Source organism: Bos indicus x Bos taurus, chromosome 19 (genome assembly GCF_003369695.1).
Source record: "Bos indicus x Bos taurus breed Angus x Brahman F1 hybrid chromosome 19, Bos_hybrid_MaternalHap_v2.0, whole genome shotgun sequence".
Lineage (NCBI taxonomy): Eukaryota > Metazoa > Chordata > Mammalia > Artiodactyla > Bovidae > Bos > Bos indicus x Bos taurus.
The window spans coordinates 34,765,602-34,781,589 of NC_040094.1; the positions used below are offsets into that span (position 1 = coordinate 34,765,602).

Genomic DNA, 15,988 nt, shown 5'->3' on the forward strand with positions numbered 1-15,988 from the left:
TGTTAATAATGTCAGGAGTCACCGGAGACTTGAGGTGTTACACCCACAGCAGAAGAACCTCTTTCCCCAGATAGTGCTGTTGTTCTGAGAGTTTCCATCCCCACCTTAAATAATAACCAGCTAGGTACTTACTCCAAAACCTCCTGCTTCTTGGGAGCGGCTGAACTCGATCAGCAAGCCAGTGGTACTATTTTAGGGTTTGGTGCTGGCGGGAGGAAAACCACACTTGAGGGGCCGGGCGCCGAGCATTGGAGCAACGCTTTGCTCAGGAAGCAGGCGGGCTCTGCTCTCCAGGGCCTCACCCCCTGCCTCTCCCTCCCTTCTTCTCCCTCCCATAAACTGCAAAATCACTTCTACCCTACTGGTGCCTGAGCGCTTCCTTTGAATGTCTCTGAAACATAGGATTTAAAGACGTAGGCTGACTGCTTTCTTTCTGATTGCTCCCTGAGATATCAAACAGAAGAAGGGGAAAAAAGCCAGTCTACTCTGCAGAGGTGTTGTTCAGTCACTAAGTTGAGTTCGACTCTTTGCAACCCCATGGACTGCAGCACTCCAGGCTTCCCTGTCCTTCACCGTCTCCCAGAGTTTGCTCAAACTCATGTTCATTGAATTACTGATGCCATCCAGCCATCTCATTCTCTGTTGCCCCCTTCTCCTCCTGTCCTCAATCTTTCCCAGCATCAGGGTCTTTTCCAATGAGTCGGCTCTTCGCATCAGGTGGCCAAAGGACTGCAGCTTCAGCATCAGTTCTTCCAATGAATATTCAGGGTTGATTTTAGGATTTACTGGTTTGATCTCCTTGCAGTCCAAGGGACCCTCAAGCATCTTCTCCAGCACCACAGTTCAAAAACATCAATTCTTCAGCGTCATGTCTTCTTTACAGACCAACTCTCACATCTGTACATGACTGTTGGGAAAACCATAACTTTGACTATACGGACCTCTGTCAGCAAGGCCTCAGGGCCCCTCCCCTGCCAAAGTCTGTGGCTCCTGACAGTGACTCTTAATTCTACAACTCATATGGAAATGCAAGGGACCCAGAATAGTCAAAACAATTTCGAAAAAGAGGAACAAGGTAGGACTTACACTTCCCAATTTCAAAACTTACTACAAAGCTACAGCAATCTAGACCATGTGATATTTGGCACAGGGCTAGACATACGCAGATAAATAGAACAGAACTCAGAGTTCAAAACTGAACTCTTACGTTTATGGGCAGTTGTTTTGGACAAGGACACCAAAACCATTAGACAGGGAAAGAACAGTCTTTCAACAAGCAGTGTTGGGACAACTGGACATCCACATGCAGAAGTATGAAGTTAGACTCCTTCCTCCCACCACATGCAAAAAATACCTCAAAATGTAAGAGCTGAAAAATAGAAAACTCTTAGAAGAAAATATAAGTATAAAACTTTGTGACCTCGGACTAGGCCACGTTTTCTTAGATATCACACACGAGACACAAGCAACCAAAGAAAAACTAGATATGTTGGACTTCGTAAAAATCAGAAACGTTTGTGCTTCAAAGTACACTATCAAGAAGTGAGGGCTTCCCTGGTGGCTCAGTGGTTAAAAAAAAAAAAAATCCACCTGTCAATGCAGAAGACTCGGGTTTGATCCTTGATCCAGGAAGATCCCACATGCCACAAAGCAATTAAGTCTGTGTGTCACAACTATTGAGCCTGTGCTCTAGTGCCTGGGAGCTATAACTACTGAGCCCTAGGGTCCCAACTACTGAAGCCCATGTGCTCTAGAGCCTGTACTCCACAACAAGAGGAACCATCAAATGAGAAGTCCACACGCCGCCACTGGAGAATAGCCCCCACACACCGCAGCTAGAGAAAAAGCCTGCATGGCAACAAAGACTTAGCATAGCCAAAAATAAATATAAAATTACAAAAAAAAAAAGAAAGTGAAGAGATAATCCACATGATGGGAGAAAATATTTACAAATCACATATCTAATAAGGGCCTATTATCCAGAATATAAAGGACAAGTAACCCAACTGAAAAATGGGCAAAGGAGCCAAACAGACAATTCTTCAAGGAAAATATGAAACATACAAATGGCCAATAAGCACATGGAAAGATATTTGCAATTATTAGGCAATAGCAGTACGAAAATCAAAGCTACAATGAGATAGCATCTCACATCTACTAGAATGACTACAGCTAAAAAAGACAATAGTAAGTTTTGGCAAAGATATGGAGAAATCGAACCTCCATACATTGTTTGTGAGAATGTAAAATGGTATTGTTGTTTGTTTAGTTGCTCGGTCATGTTGACTCTTTGCGACTCCATGGACTGTAGCCCGCCAGGCTCTTCTGTTCATGGAATTCTCCAGGCAAGAATACTGGAGTGTGTTGCCATTTCTTTCTCCAGTAAAATGCCATGGCATCTGTGAAAAAAAAATTGGCATTTCCTCAAAGATAAAGACAGTCACCATTGTGATCTAGTAATTCCACTCCTAGGTATGTACCCCCAAAGAACTGAAAACAGGAGCTCAAATAAAAATCTGTATACGAATGCTCACAGAAGTACTATTCACAATAGCTAAAAAGTAGGAAAAAAATCCTCATCAAGTGATGCATGGATAAACATAATGTGAGATCCATACGATGGAATACTATTCATCAGTAAAAACGAATGAAGTTTTAAAAAAAGGAGCGAAGTAGTGGGACGTGATACAATATAGATGAACCTTGAAAACATTATGTTGAGTGAAAGAAGCCACATCAAAGAGGTCACAATTGTATGAATACATTCATATGAAATTTCCAGAATAGCAAATCCATAAATACAGAAAGTAGATTAGTGGTTGCCGTGGGATGAAGGGGGGAGTTAGAATGGGCAGTGACTGATAATCGCTCCAGGACTCCCTTTTGGGGTGATAAAAATGTTCTGGAATTTGACAGTGGTGACTGTTGCACAACTTTGTCAATACACAAGAAAATTACTGTATTGTATATCTCAAAATAGTGAATTTTATGATGTGATTTATATAAATTTCACAAGTGACACTGTAAAATATTTGATGATGTGGAACAAAGATGACAATGTATTTAGTGGAATATATGGTTATGTATCGGAGAAGGCAATGGCACCCCACTCCAGTACTCTTGCCTGGAAAATCCCATGGGTGGAGGAGCCTGGTAGGCTGCAGTCCATGGGGTCGCTAAGAGTCGGATACGACTGAGCGACTTCCCTTTCACTTTTCACTTTCATGCATTGGAGAAGGAAATGGCAACCCACTCCAGTGTTCTTACCTGGAGAATCCGAGGGACGGGGGAGCCTAGTGGGCTGCTGTCCATTGGATCGCACAGAGTTGGACACGACTGAAGCGACTTAGCATGGTTATGTATTAAGTTTGCATCAGCACTGAACTGAAGACGCTAAACCTATGGCTACAAAGGGTCAACTGTATATTTTATTTTTAAAAATCTGTGTGTAAGTGGACCCATGCAGTACAAGCCCAGCTGTTGAAGGGTCAACTGTACAAATATCATATGATCCCACCTCTGGGTATTTACCCAAAGGAATTGAAATCAGGATCTCTAAGAGACATTAACACTCCTTTGTTCATGGCAGTGTTATTCACCATATCCAGGATGTGGAATCAACCGAAGTGTCCATCAGCAGACAAATGGATAAAGATGGTACATATATACAATGGAATGTGATTCAGCCTTAAAAAAAGTAAGGAGAGTCCACAGTATGTGACAACATGAACGAAGCTGAGGACATTATGCTGAGTGAAATAAACCAGTCACGAAAGAACAAACCCTTCCTGACTCCACATATCTGAGGAACTCTAAAATAGTCAAATTCACAGAATCAAAGAATAGAATGGTAGTTCCTAGGGGCTGGAGGAGGGGGAATGGGGCATAAAGTTTAATTAATTAATCAACTGGCATAAAGTTTCAGTCAAACAAGATGAGTAAGGTCTAGAGATTTGCTGTACAGTGCTGTACCTCTAATCACCAATCATTTATTGTATGCTTAAACATTTAAGAGAGTAGGTCTTGGGACTTCCCTGGTGGTCTAGTGGCTAAGACTCCACTCTTCTGAAGCAGGGGCCTGGGTTCAATCCCTGGTCAGGGAACTAGATCCCATATGCTGCAACCAAGACCTGGTATAGCCAAATAAATATATATTTTTTTAAAGCGAGAGAGAGTAGATCTCAAGTTAAGTGTTCTCACCATGGTAAAATAAAAGTTTAGAAAATAAATGACAAAAAGAGGATGTTACCTCTAGGTGCTGAAATGATGGAAGGTTCTAATTGTCATTATGTTCTTAAGATTTTTTTGACACTAGCTGAGATGAACATGGCTTGTTTTATCATTTTAATAATACTATTTAAGCACAATAACCATTAGGCATTCTGAGAGCAGCAGACTCTATGACTTGATGGCTTATTCTGCAGAGACTAAGTTCAACATGATCCCAGGCAGGCTTTCTTAAGTGTAGAAGCAACTAAACCCTGAACAAGATGTCCTCTGTGGGGACAGGGAACTCAGAACAGAGGGAGGTGATGGACCATGACAGTGTGTCCAGGTGTCCACTGACGCAGAAGCTGCACAGGACAAGGGTGGTCTACCTTCTGGGCTGGGTTCATGACTCCAAGCTAACACTGAGAGGAAATCTCTGTGCCAGCCAAGTTCCTAAGTGCCTCAGCAGGAAACCTGCCTACTCTCCATGGAACAGAATTTACTAAGCCTTAGCCAAAAATCAAAGCCTTAAAATGTTCTGTTTGCTCTTGGAAAAAATAAATCTATCAACCCTAAAAATATCTAGGACAAAGCCAAAAGATGAAAATGACTCTGAGTGGGTTTCAAAGAGATGTTTGATGAATCTTTGCAAAGACTGTCAGAGTAAGAGTCCTTAGGACCCTTGCATTATAGTGGAGACATGCCCTCAAGGACCTGTGATGAAGTACATGAAAGGACACCCTCCCAGGGGCAACAACAGCTGAAAACTCTTCACAGTCTCTACCTTTCATGCAGCCAGAACAGACCCTGTGCCTATTACTGGAAAATGAGTATAAACAGAAACTGTTTACGTGATGTGCTGATGGTGGTGGTTTAGTCACTCAGTCATGTCCAACTCTTTTGCAACCTTGTGAACTGCAGCCTGACAGGCTCCTCTGTCCATGGCATTAACCAGGCAAAAATACTAGAGTAGATTGCCATTTCCTCCTCCGGGGGATCTTCCCGACCCAGGGACTGAACCTGTGTCTCCTGCTTTGGCAGGCAGAATCTTTACCCCTGAGCCACCCGGGAAGCCTTACCTGCATACATAAGACTCTGAAACCTGACATCAGCATGTAAGACAGTACTAGGTTGGCCAAAATGTTCATTTGGGATTTTCCTAAGATCTTTTGGAAAAATCCGAATGAACATTTTGTCCAACCCAATACACTGCTCTTCTTTGTAAATATCTGTGTGACCTGACTGTAAAAAATCATTCCTCCTTAAAGGAACTTGACTTTTATGTTAACCCAACCATCTCTTTAGATGACGTTTTAATTTAGTTCTAAAGCATCAAATTTCACTGTAGGAAATTACAGAGAGAGAAGAAATTACAGAGGGAGACACACCGCACAGGGAGAGAGATGTTTAGTGAGGTTGCCCTTTGTACGAGCTCTGGACAGGGGTCACTGCGCCCTCCCTGAGGAAACAAGAAGACCAAACTCATTCTGCGAACACATGGCTAGGAACATAGGCCTGTTGGCTTACAGTTTATGCCTTGATATACTGTCATAAAAACACCCCTGGAGGGCCAGATGAACTCACAGGCCCAAAGGAGCCTTGACAGGTCAGGTCGCCATGAGGCAAGTGTGGCTCCAGGGCTGGCCCCTCCCCACTCTCCTCCCACTCCACCCCAACGCACCCCTTGCTGCCAGGGCCACACACCTGCCACCCACACAGCACCTCCTGTGTGAGGATGCTGAGGGAGGCGATGCATATGTTTGAACTGTTTAATTAGCCAGGAATAGGAAAGCAGCGATTCTTTCGGCTTCAAAGCAGATGTTGAGCTAAGTAGGAAGGACAAGAGCCCCAGAGCCTGCAAGATGACTCAGCCCCGGTCCCCCACAGGTCCCAGCATCTTTGGGGATGTACCTGTCCACCTGACTTTCCTACTACAGGGATTCTGACACTGAAAGGCCCTCTCTGACGTCCAGCAACCCTTCACCTCCTCCTTCCCAGCCTGGTTTGCTGGTTAAGCTGAAACCCCTGCACCCTTCCCAGACTCGGGTTCCCAAAGGCCTCCCTGCCCAGTCTGAATCCCAAGACCACCTCCTTCCACCAGGCTCCCCATCAGCTCCCTGATCAGCCAGCCACCAACTGGGATCTGCCACATCACCATCTTTCTGTTCCCAATCTGGGTCTCCGGATGGAATTATGAAGACTGAACTCCCCCGAGGGAACATGGCCTTCATTGCCCCTGAAAGAAGTGAAAGTGTTAGTCATTCAGTCATGTCTGACTCTGCAACACCATGGACTCTAGCCCACTAGGCTCTTCTGTCCATGGAATTCTCCAGGCAAAAATACAGGAGTGGGTTGCCACTTCTTTCCGCAGGGGATCTTCCCAATCCAGGAATCAAACCCAGGTCTCCTGCATTTCTTTACCATCTGAACCACCTCACCAGGAAAGCCTTCATTGCTACTTAGCAATTGATTTATTCAACTCTATTTTCATGTTGAACCTCCCCAAAAGCATTTATTCTAAGAATTTCTTGTTAACTCAGAGGGGAAAGGTCATTAGCCTGACTAATCGCAGGTTGAGCATTATTCTTCAAGCCATCCTTACTACTATCAAAGCCTACATGATCTCCACCTGATGCCTGACTTGTTTCTTCCTGATTCTGAACTTTCTTTATTGGTGATGGCGGCGGGGGGGGGGAGAGGGGCGGAGGGGGGAGAGGGGCGGGGGGGGAGGGGGGGCGCGGCGGGCAGGGAACAGGGCTGATGTCCCTCTCCCAACCCTCAGCAACAACTTTTGAACCTCTGCTCCCAAAAAGGTACAAAAGATGCAAGGAAGAGGACTTCCCTGGTGGTCCAGCTGTTAGGAATCCACCTGCCAGCGCAGGGCACACGGGTTCAATCCCTGGTCCAGGAAGATTCCATATGCCACAGGGCAACTAACAACCCCACATGCCACAACTACTGAAGCCTGTGTGCCTGGAGTCTGCTTTTTAACAAGAGAAGCCACTGCAATGAGAAGACCACTTGCTGCAACCAGAGAAAGCCCCTCATGCAGCAGTGAAGGCCCACTGCAACCAAAATTAAATAAACTATAAAAAAGAAGGTACAAATAGGAAATGAATAAAGAAAAAGCAGCAATTAATGAAACCAAAAACATTTTTAACAGTCCCGAGGACTAATAAAAGTAAAAGCTGGTGTTTTGAAAGGACTAACAAGATAGAACTTCACGCAAATTTAATCAAACAAGAAAAAAAGAAGGCATCCAAATTAGAAACAAGAAAGAGGACATAATTATATATATGGATTTGTAAACTGGCGAAACAGATAATTTTCTAGGAAAACACAGATTACCAAAATTAACTCAAGAAGAAACAAACAGTTCCAGAGGAAAAAAAGCAAAGGGCAGGAAAAGGCAATTCAGAGAAATACTAAAGACTAATAAACACATGACAAGAGGCTTCATCTACCCAGTGCCCAGCACTGAGCAATATGAACTGAGCAATAAGATACTTTTAAAGCCATCATATGGGTTAATATTTTTTAAAGGGATAACAGTGTCACCAAAAATGTGGGAAACAGGACTTTCACACACTTGTATGCATGGATTTTGGGAAGCAGCTGGAGAGGAGATTGTAAAAGGGGACTTTCGGGACTTCCCTGCTGGTCCAGTGGCTAAGACTGCACGCTCTCAATGCAGGGTGCCCAGGTTCCATCCCTGGTCGGGGAATTAGATCCCACCTGCCACAGCTAAGAGTCTGCACGATGCAACCAAAGATCCTGCATGCCACAACTAAGATGTGGCTCAGTCAAATAAATATATCTATTTTTAATTAAAAGAATAAAGGGAGGCCTTTCACATTTTACTCTCTGCACTTCTATGAGTTTTTATAAGAATGTGCTTTAAAAATGGAATTTCTAAGCCTGTATACACAAGGACTAATACACAACTGTTACTATCTGTTTAGATTGGAGAACAAAGCTTTGAAATGAGAATGTAGACTTAAAACAGTTTATGGATCTGAAACATAAGAGGCAAGAAAAAAGAGAAACAGAAAACTAAGCAGCAGAGTACAGACTGGATATGATGCAGAAGAAAACCAAGCACCAGCTCCTGTGCTCTTCCTTCTGCCCCTTGCTGAGAGCCCAGCACAGGGCACTGAGTAAGTGTTTGCTGAATACATGAAAGAAAAATGGGATTCACATATCCAGAGCTACTTTGGGAATTTCAACTTCAAAAGAAAAAAGTGCAACAGTTTTACTCAAGTGTATTTTACTAATTGTGGTGGTGGGTTAGCCGCTAAGTCATGTCCAACTCTTGTGACCCCATGGGCTGCTAGACTTCTCTGTCATGGGATTCTCCAGGCAAGAATACTGGACTAGGTTGCCATTTCCTTCTCCAGGGGATCTTCCCGACCCAGGAATCAGACCTGGGTCTCCTGAATTGCCAGCAGATTCTTTACCAACTGGGCTATGAGGGAAGCCCCAAGTATTTTATTAATATTATCTTGAAATGCAAGATTATTCTTTTCCCTGAAATCCTGTTACACTCTTCACATAACCATTAAGTTTGAAATTTATACTTTGGTTATTTTTCTGCATCCAACCTTCAGTTACAGGGATGTAGTTCAGGCTTCCCTGGTGGCTCAGTGGTAGAGAATCCACCAGCCGATACAGGAGACTCAGGTTTGATCCCTGGTCTGGGAAGATCTCACATGCCTGAGAGCAACTAAGCCCATGCGCCATGACTATTAAGCCTGTGCTCTAGAGTCTAGGAGCTGAAACGACTGAAGCCCACGCACCCTAGAGCCCATGCTCCACAACAGAAGCCAGCGCACTGAAACTAGAGAAAGCCCACACAGCAATGAAGACCTAGCACAGTCCAAAATAATAATTTTTTTTTATTAACCTGCATCTCCAGGGTCTCCTGCGTTGGCAGGTAGGTTCTTTACCACTAGTGTCACCTGGGAAGCCCCAGTAAGTAAATAAATATTTTTTTTAAGGGATGTGGTTCATCTTGGTTAGTCTGTTACTATATTTTCACCAAATATTTTAATAATATTGTACGCTGGTGTTCATATTTGTTAAAATTCACAGTTTTCCTCTTTTTCTATTTTGTGGCATTACATCAGTTTAGAAAAATTGATAGAGCAGAGTGAAGTGTTAATCATTCAGTCATATCTGACTCTTTGCAACCCTATGGATTGTAGCCCACCAAGGCTCCTCCTTCCACGGGATTCTCCACGCAAGAATACTGGAGTGGGTTGTCATGCCCTCCTCCAGGAGAGCTTCCCGACTCAGGTATCGAACCCAGGTCTCCCTCATTGCAGGAAGATTCCTTACCGTGTGAGCTACCAGGGAAGCCCAGAGAGAGTGGTTCAAGGAAATATAAAGGTCATGCTGACAGTATAAATATGACTCAACAGTTAGAAAGGGTCACTATTTTTAATCAGCTTTTTGGTTGTTGTATAGTTGACTGGAAGGGTCATATTGAACAGGACTGATGTGTAAGCTGGAGAGGTGTATGTCCTTTATGTGGCCAGCCAGCCACTTAAACAGGGATGTGCAGGCAGGAAGCACAGTAGTGTATCCTGAAAAACTGGAATTCATTGGCCCCCTGATGCATTTGCTTCCAAGGGTTAGAACACTTCATAGTTTTTATGAAGCTCCTGAAATAGTGGCAGAAAACCACGCATGCTTCCCACATGACTTTCAGACAAAGCACCATGGCCTCTTTGGTAAACCAACCAAGTTCTTCCTCAAGGGGACAATAACGTTTCTCTGTGCAAAATCCTGTGAGTTTCACAGGAATACAACAGAGGCCTCATTTACTGCTACACTCCTCACTGGTACAGCACACACACTAATGGAACGTGTTTTTAGAACTGCCCCAAGGTTAATGATACATGTTTTGGAGAGAAAACAGAACAAGATGTTAGCAGAATCCCTCTCTCAAATCATGCTCTGAATTTCAAGGAATACGTATGGCGTGCCACAGCGAAGAGGAAGAAGCACTCAAACCTCAAATGGCTTTACCTGTACTGCTAGGGTGTCTGGACTTGATAAGCCCTAGTCAATGAGGATGATTTAAGCAAAGAAGCAAGGAGATAAAACTCATACTTTAGAACAACTGTTCTGATGGCAGCATGGACGACAGATTATAAGGGAGTAAAGCTGGAAGCAAGAAACCCATTTCCAGGCAACTTAAACAGTCTAGATGAGATACCATACACAGAGAGTGAAAGAGAAATTCATAAGAGGCTGAATCAACAAATTGTTGCTGTTGTTCAGTCGTGAAGCCGTATGCAACTCTTTGCGCCCCATGGACTGCAGCATGCCAGGCTCCTCTGTCCTCCCCTCTCACCTAGAGTTTGCTCACATTCATATCCATTGAGTCACTGATGCCATTTAACTATCTCATCCTCTGCCACCCTCTTCTCCTTTTGCCCTCAATCTTTCCCAGCACCAGAGTCTCTTCCAGTGAGTTAGCTCTTCACATCAGCTGGCCAAAGTATTGAAGCTTCAACTTCAGCATCAGTCCTTCCAATGAATATTCAGGGTTGATTTCCTTTAGGACTGACTGGTTTGATCTCCTTGCAGTCCAAGGGACTCTCAATTGTCTTCTCCAACACCACAGTTCAAAAGCATCAATTCTTTGGCACTCAGCCTTCTTTATGGTCCAACTCACACATCCATACATGACTACTGGGAAAACCACAGCTTTGACTAGTTGGACCTTTGTAGGCAAGGTGACGTCTCTGCTTCTTAATACACTGTCTAGGTTTGTCATAGCTTTTCTTCCAAGCAGCAAATGTCCTTTAATTTCATGGCTGTAGTCAGCATCTATGGTAATTTTGAAGCCCAAGAAATTAAAATCTGTTTCCACTTTTTTCTATTCTATTTGCCATGATGTGATAGGACCAGATGCCATGACATTACAGATTCCTAAATATAAATAATAGAACTTGAGTGTCAGTTGAATTTTGAGGAGGAAGGAGGTGTTTCTGGTTTGAAAACAACTTGTTGAGATTGTGAAAAGACAAGGTTTGCCATGTGCATTGTTCATCTACTGCCGTGTAACAAATACCCGTAACATTTAGCAGCTTGCTAAATTTTATTATATTTATCATTTATCATCTCACAGTTTCTGTGGGTGAGGAATCAAGGAGAAGCTTTGCTGGATTATACTTAAGCTGGGGCTGCACCATCTGAAGACTTGACTGGGATGGGAGCTCCGAGGAGTTCAAATCACATGGCTGGCAAGTAACCACTGGCTGCTGACAGACCTCTGTATCTTGCCCAGTGAACCTCTCTATAGGTGGCTTGAATATCCTTCAGTTATGGTACACGTCTTCCCCTGCACCAGATGACCCGAGAGAGAGCAAGGACGAGGCCACAATGCTTTTAATGACCCTCAAGTCTCACACATCCTTTCTGCCCTATTCCACTCATTAGGAGGGAGTGATTAATTCCAGCCCACATTCATGGACAGGGCATTAAGCCCCACCTCTTGAAAGGAAAAGTATCAAAGAGTTTACAGGTATGTTTTCAAACCATTATAGCACTGAAGCAGATAATGAGTTCATTTCTTGCTGAATTTGAAATGCAGAGACACTCAGCTGGAAGAGTACAGAGGACGGATGGACATACCCATTGATGAACGTAGTGGGAACAAAGTCTACAGAAGACAGAGCTAGAAGCGAGGTCACAGGACTTTCCTCGGGGCTCAGTGGTTAAGAATCCACCTGCCAATGCAGGGGACACCGGTTCAATCCCTGATTCAGGAAGAGTCCGCATGCTGTGGGACAACTAAGCCTGTGCACCACAACTACTGAGCCTGCGCTCAGGGCCGTGCTCTGCAGCAAGGGAAGCCCCCAGGAGGAGAAGCCGTGCACCGCAACTAGTCCCCACTCACCACAACTAAAGCAAAGCCTACATGCAGCAGTGAAGACTCATTGTGGCCAAAATTAATTAATTTTCTTCAAAAAGAAGCAAAGTCACAGAGTTAAGGAGGAAATGAGAGACAAAGTCAAGCGATTCCTGAAAACTTAGCCATGAAAGGAAGTCAACAGTTAAAGGTCAGAGTAGAGGGTTTGGGTGGACTCCTTTTTAAGATAGGAAACTTTTGAGCATGTTTATAGGTAGAGAGAGAAGAAATCAGTACAAGGACTTCCTGGTGGTCCAGTGGCCAAGACACCATGCTCCCAATGCAGGGGGCGTGGGTTCGATCCCGGGTCAGAGAATTGGATCCCCCATACTGCAACTACAGATCCCGAGTGACACAAATAAGATCCAACACGGCCGAATAAATAAATACTTAAAAAAAAAAAATCATTAGAGAGAAGTCAGAGTGTCAATGAGGAGGGGGTAGTTGACGAAGGTCTTGGTAGGACCTCTTGGCCACTGATCCGGGACAGAGGAGAGACCTCCTTACCCCAGAGAGAAGGAAAGGAAGAAAGGGTGCTGTTTAGCTTGGTCCCGTCTCCAGGACAAGTAGATCCAGGACAAAGTGTGTTGTTAAGAACACAGATGTGCCCGCAGGTTGGGAAACTCTCAAGTCAGCTTAGTATCTCCCCAAGCCGTCCTACCGCAGACCCTGCCAGGTCTCTGGGGCCGGCTGTCGGCTTCATTGTTCTGACGTACCTGCTTCCCTGTGCCCTGTGCTCTTCTAAGGTGTTTGATTGGCTGTCTATCTAGGAAGATGACCACCTTGACCTTGGAATCTCCTCTATGGGAAGTCCCCATCAGCAGCCCTGAGGGACTTGGTATCTTGGGGTCTCTGCCTGCTCCCAGGCTGTGGCTCGCACCCCGAGCTGGGTGCGGTAGTAAAGCCCCTCTGAACCACAGTGTGCTGTTTCCCACAGAAGAAACTGCAGTGGCACTGCTGTTTCTGCCCTAGAACCCTGCTTTGGTGTCCAGATTCTTGATGAATTTATTATCCTTCAGTTCTATAAAACTTTGCTGCATTAAATACAAATATAGTTCCCTTCCTGTGAATTATGACCTCAACAAAAGCTGGCCAACAGAAGATATACGTTAAACTGTGACGATTCATGGAAATGAATAAGCCCATAGCAGCAAGTTTCCATGCTAGCAGTTACCATGGTGACCATGGGCATGAATGGCTATTTAAGGTGCTCTCTTTAAAACATCTCATTAGGCACCGGATAGAAAAACTGATGAAATCATGGGGGAACTTTGTTTTTTAATTTTAATGAAGAAAGAATTTAAGCTCCAGGGGATCTTCCCAACCCAGGGATTGAACCCAGATCTCCCACATTGCAGGCAGATTCATTTTGCCAGCAGAGCCATCAGGGAACCTAAGAATACTGGAGTGGGTAGCCTATCCCTTCTCCAGTAGATCTTCCTGACCCAGGAATCAAATCAGGATCTCCTGCATTGTAGGTGGATTCTTTACCAGCTGAGCTACCAGGGAAGCCTCTAGAAATATGTTAGCTACTATTTATAAAGCAACTGTTAGAGACCATACACTTTCCTAGGGTTTTTGCTTAAATTGTCACATTTATTCCTCAGAAAGTCCCTATGAGCTAGGTAGTATTCTTTTACCCTTAGAGTAGTTGAGGAAACTGGGAATCAGACAGATTGTATAATTTTCTGATATCCACACAACGTGTGTTAGAAAACCTAAGGTTTATACAGAAAAAGTTCATGGTTTTTCCATTCTCCCATATTGCTGTTCTGATAACAGTAACTAAATTAAAGTATAAATACGATGACCAGGTATTGCCCCCAAGCTCATTCCCTCTCACACTACCAGCGGCTCAATGTCCTCCACACAGGCTGACCACAGCCTGAAGTTTTCTTATTAGCTGCCTATCTTCCCACTAGATTACAAACTCACTGAGAGCAGGGTCCTTGTCTGTTTCACTTCCCACCCATCATCAGTAGCTAGAACATTATCTAGCATGGATCAGGGAATCAGTAAATATTTGTTGAATTAACAGACAAATAAGGCAAATTCAAAGGAAAAGTTAAATTAAGCAGGACCCTGGAGAGGCTTCTCAGGGATAGAAACCCCACCCCATCCCACCATGTCCCCTGCCTCTTGCTTGTAGAAAAGCTTTAGCTTCCCAGGCCTTGCCTGAGTTCCAAAGTTAATCAGAGCAGTGAGAAAATACAGAAACAAAGGAAAACAGTTAAGTAAGACAAAATAATAATAGTTAAGCCACAACACAGGTGCTGGACCTTCAGTTCCTCCTCAAGGGCTCTAGATAGCAGTCTAAGCCACGTCCTGAGTGGTATAGAGACTGACACCCCCACCAGCTGGAGTTAAGTGCATGCAGCCCACCAGCACGTACCTCAGACCCCCTGTAACCAGAAGTGGATGTAGACTCCTGATCACCTCACCACCAACCGTCAGAGAATTGTGTACAAGCTGATCACACCCCCTACAATACCCACCGCTAACACTGTCTTTAAAAACCCCTCCCTGAGAGACCTGGGGGAGTTTCGGTCTTTTGAGCAGAAGCTGCCCATTCTCCCTGCTGTTTGGCTCAATTGTTGTTCAGTCTCTAAGTCATATCCAACTCTTTTGCAACCCCATGGACTTCAGCACCTCAGGCTCTCTGTCCACAGGATTCTCCAAGCAAGAATACTGGAGTGGGTTGCCATTTCCTCCACCAGGAGACTCTTCCCAACCCAGGAATCAAACCTGAGTCTCCTGCATAGGCAAGCGGATTCTTTACCACCAGGGAAGCCCTTTTGGTTCAATCACAAAAGCACTAAAGCAAATGCTTATATAAACATGTATTTTAAAAGAAAGCATTTGACAAGTTCAAGACAGAATTTAAATTATAACTTTTAAAAAGAAATACCCACGGGCTTATTCGGGACATACTGTGCTGTATTTTTCCATGTACTATTTTCAGTAAAGCAGTTAGCAAACTTGAAAGATCATAATAACAAACATGTGCTTCTGTAACTCTGAAATTGTGACTAAAGGAAGTTCTTCTTCACCAGTTCATGCACACATTTGTGTTAAAAAACATAACAATCTATTTTTCCCTGGAGAATACCCAAGGCCAGTTTAACTAAAGGAGGATGCTCACTGAAGTGAAGCTATCAAGTATGAGCCTAAGTGTTAATATATTCCAGAACAACAACAACAAAAAATCTTAATTTCCTCTGCCAACCCTGCAAATGCATTCCCTATATCACTGGGGAGACAGGTGAGAGAATGTAGAATGACCAACCAAAGGCCTCATTTCTCTCAGCAAAATCAATTTGAAGCTAGTAAGTAAACATATGTCCTCACAATGAATAGCAGGTTATGTCCAGAAGAACTATTTAAAACATCTTACTCTGAGGATACTACTAAAATCTTTCAACATGATTTCTCTCCAAAATAATTTTATTGAATTAGTATTTTTTTTTAATTATAAGACTACATTTTAAAAATATTTTACTTTATTGATTTTTGGCTCTGCTGGGGCTTTATTGGTGCATGTGGGCTTTCTCTAGCTGCGGCCTGAGGGCTCTCACCGAGGCGGAATCTCTCACTGAGGACCCAGGCTCTAGGGCGCGCAGCCTTCAGTAGTCGCGGCCCACGGTCTCAGTCGGGTGCAGCGCAGGGGCTCAGCAGGTGCAGCGCAGGGGCTTGTGAAGTTGTTCTGAGGCATGTGAGCTCTTCCCAGACCAGGGATCGAACCCACATCCTCTGCATTGGCAGGTGACTCTTAACCACTCGCCCACCAGGGAAGCCCTAAATTTTAAAATGTCTGACGCTTACAGTCAACTGAAAAAGCTATAAGCTTACAGTCCTGTA

The 15,988-nt window shown here is 44.0% G+C and overlaps 1 protein-coding gene across 4 annotated transcripts in view; it reads right to left on the reverse strand.

The window, feature by feature from the left end:
* SPECC1 (sperm antigen with calponin homology and coiled-coil domains 1) overlaps positions 1-15,988 on the reverse strand; it is a 242,274-nt gene that overhangs the window by 207,412 nt on the left and 18,874 nt on the right. Inside the window, exon 1 of one of the 4 annotated variants that reach the window (XM_027519440.1) lies at positions 133-240. The exons of the other annotated variants lie outside the window; for them this stretch is intronic. The gene's annotated coding sequence lies outside the window, so the exon portion shown is untranslated. Of the gene's footprint in view, positions 1-132; positions 241-15,988 lie in introns of those variants that run through there. 4 annotated transcript variants of the gene reach the window in all.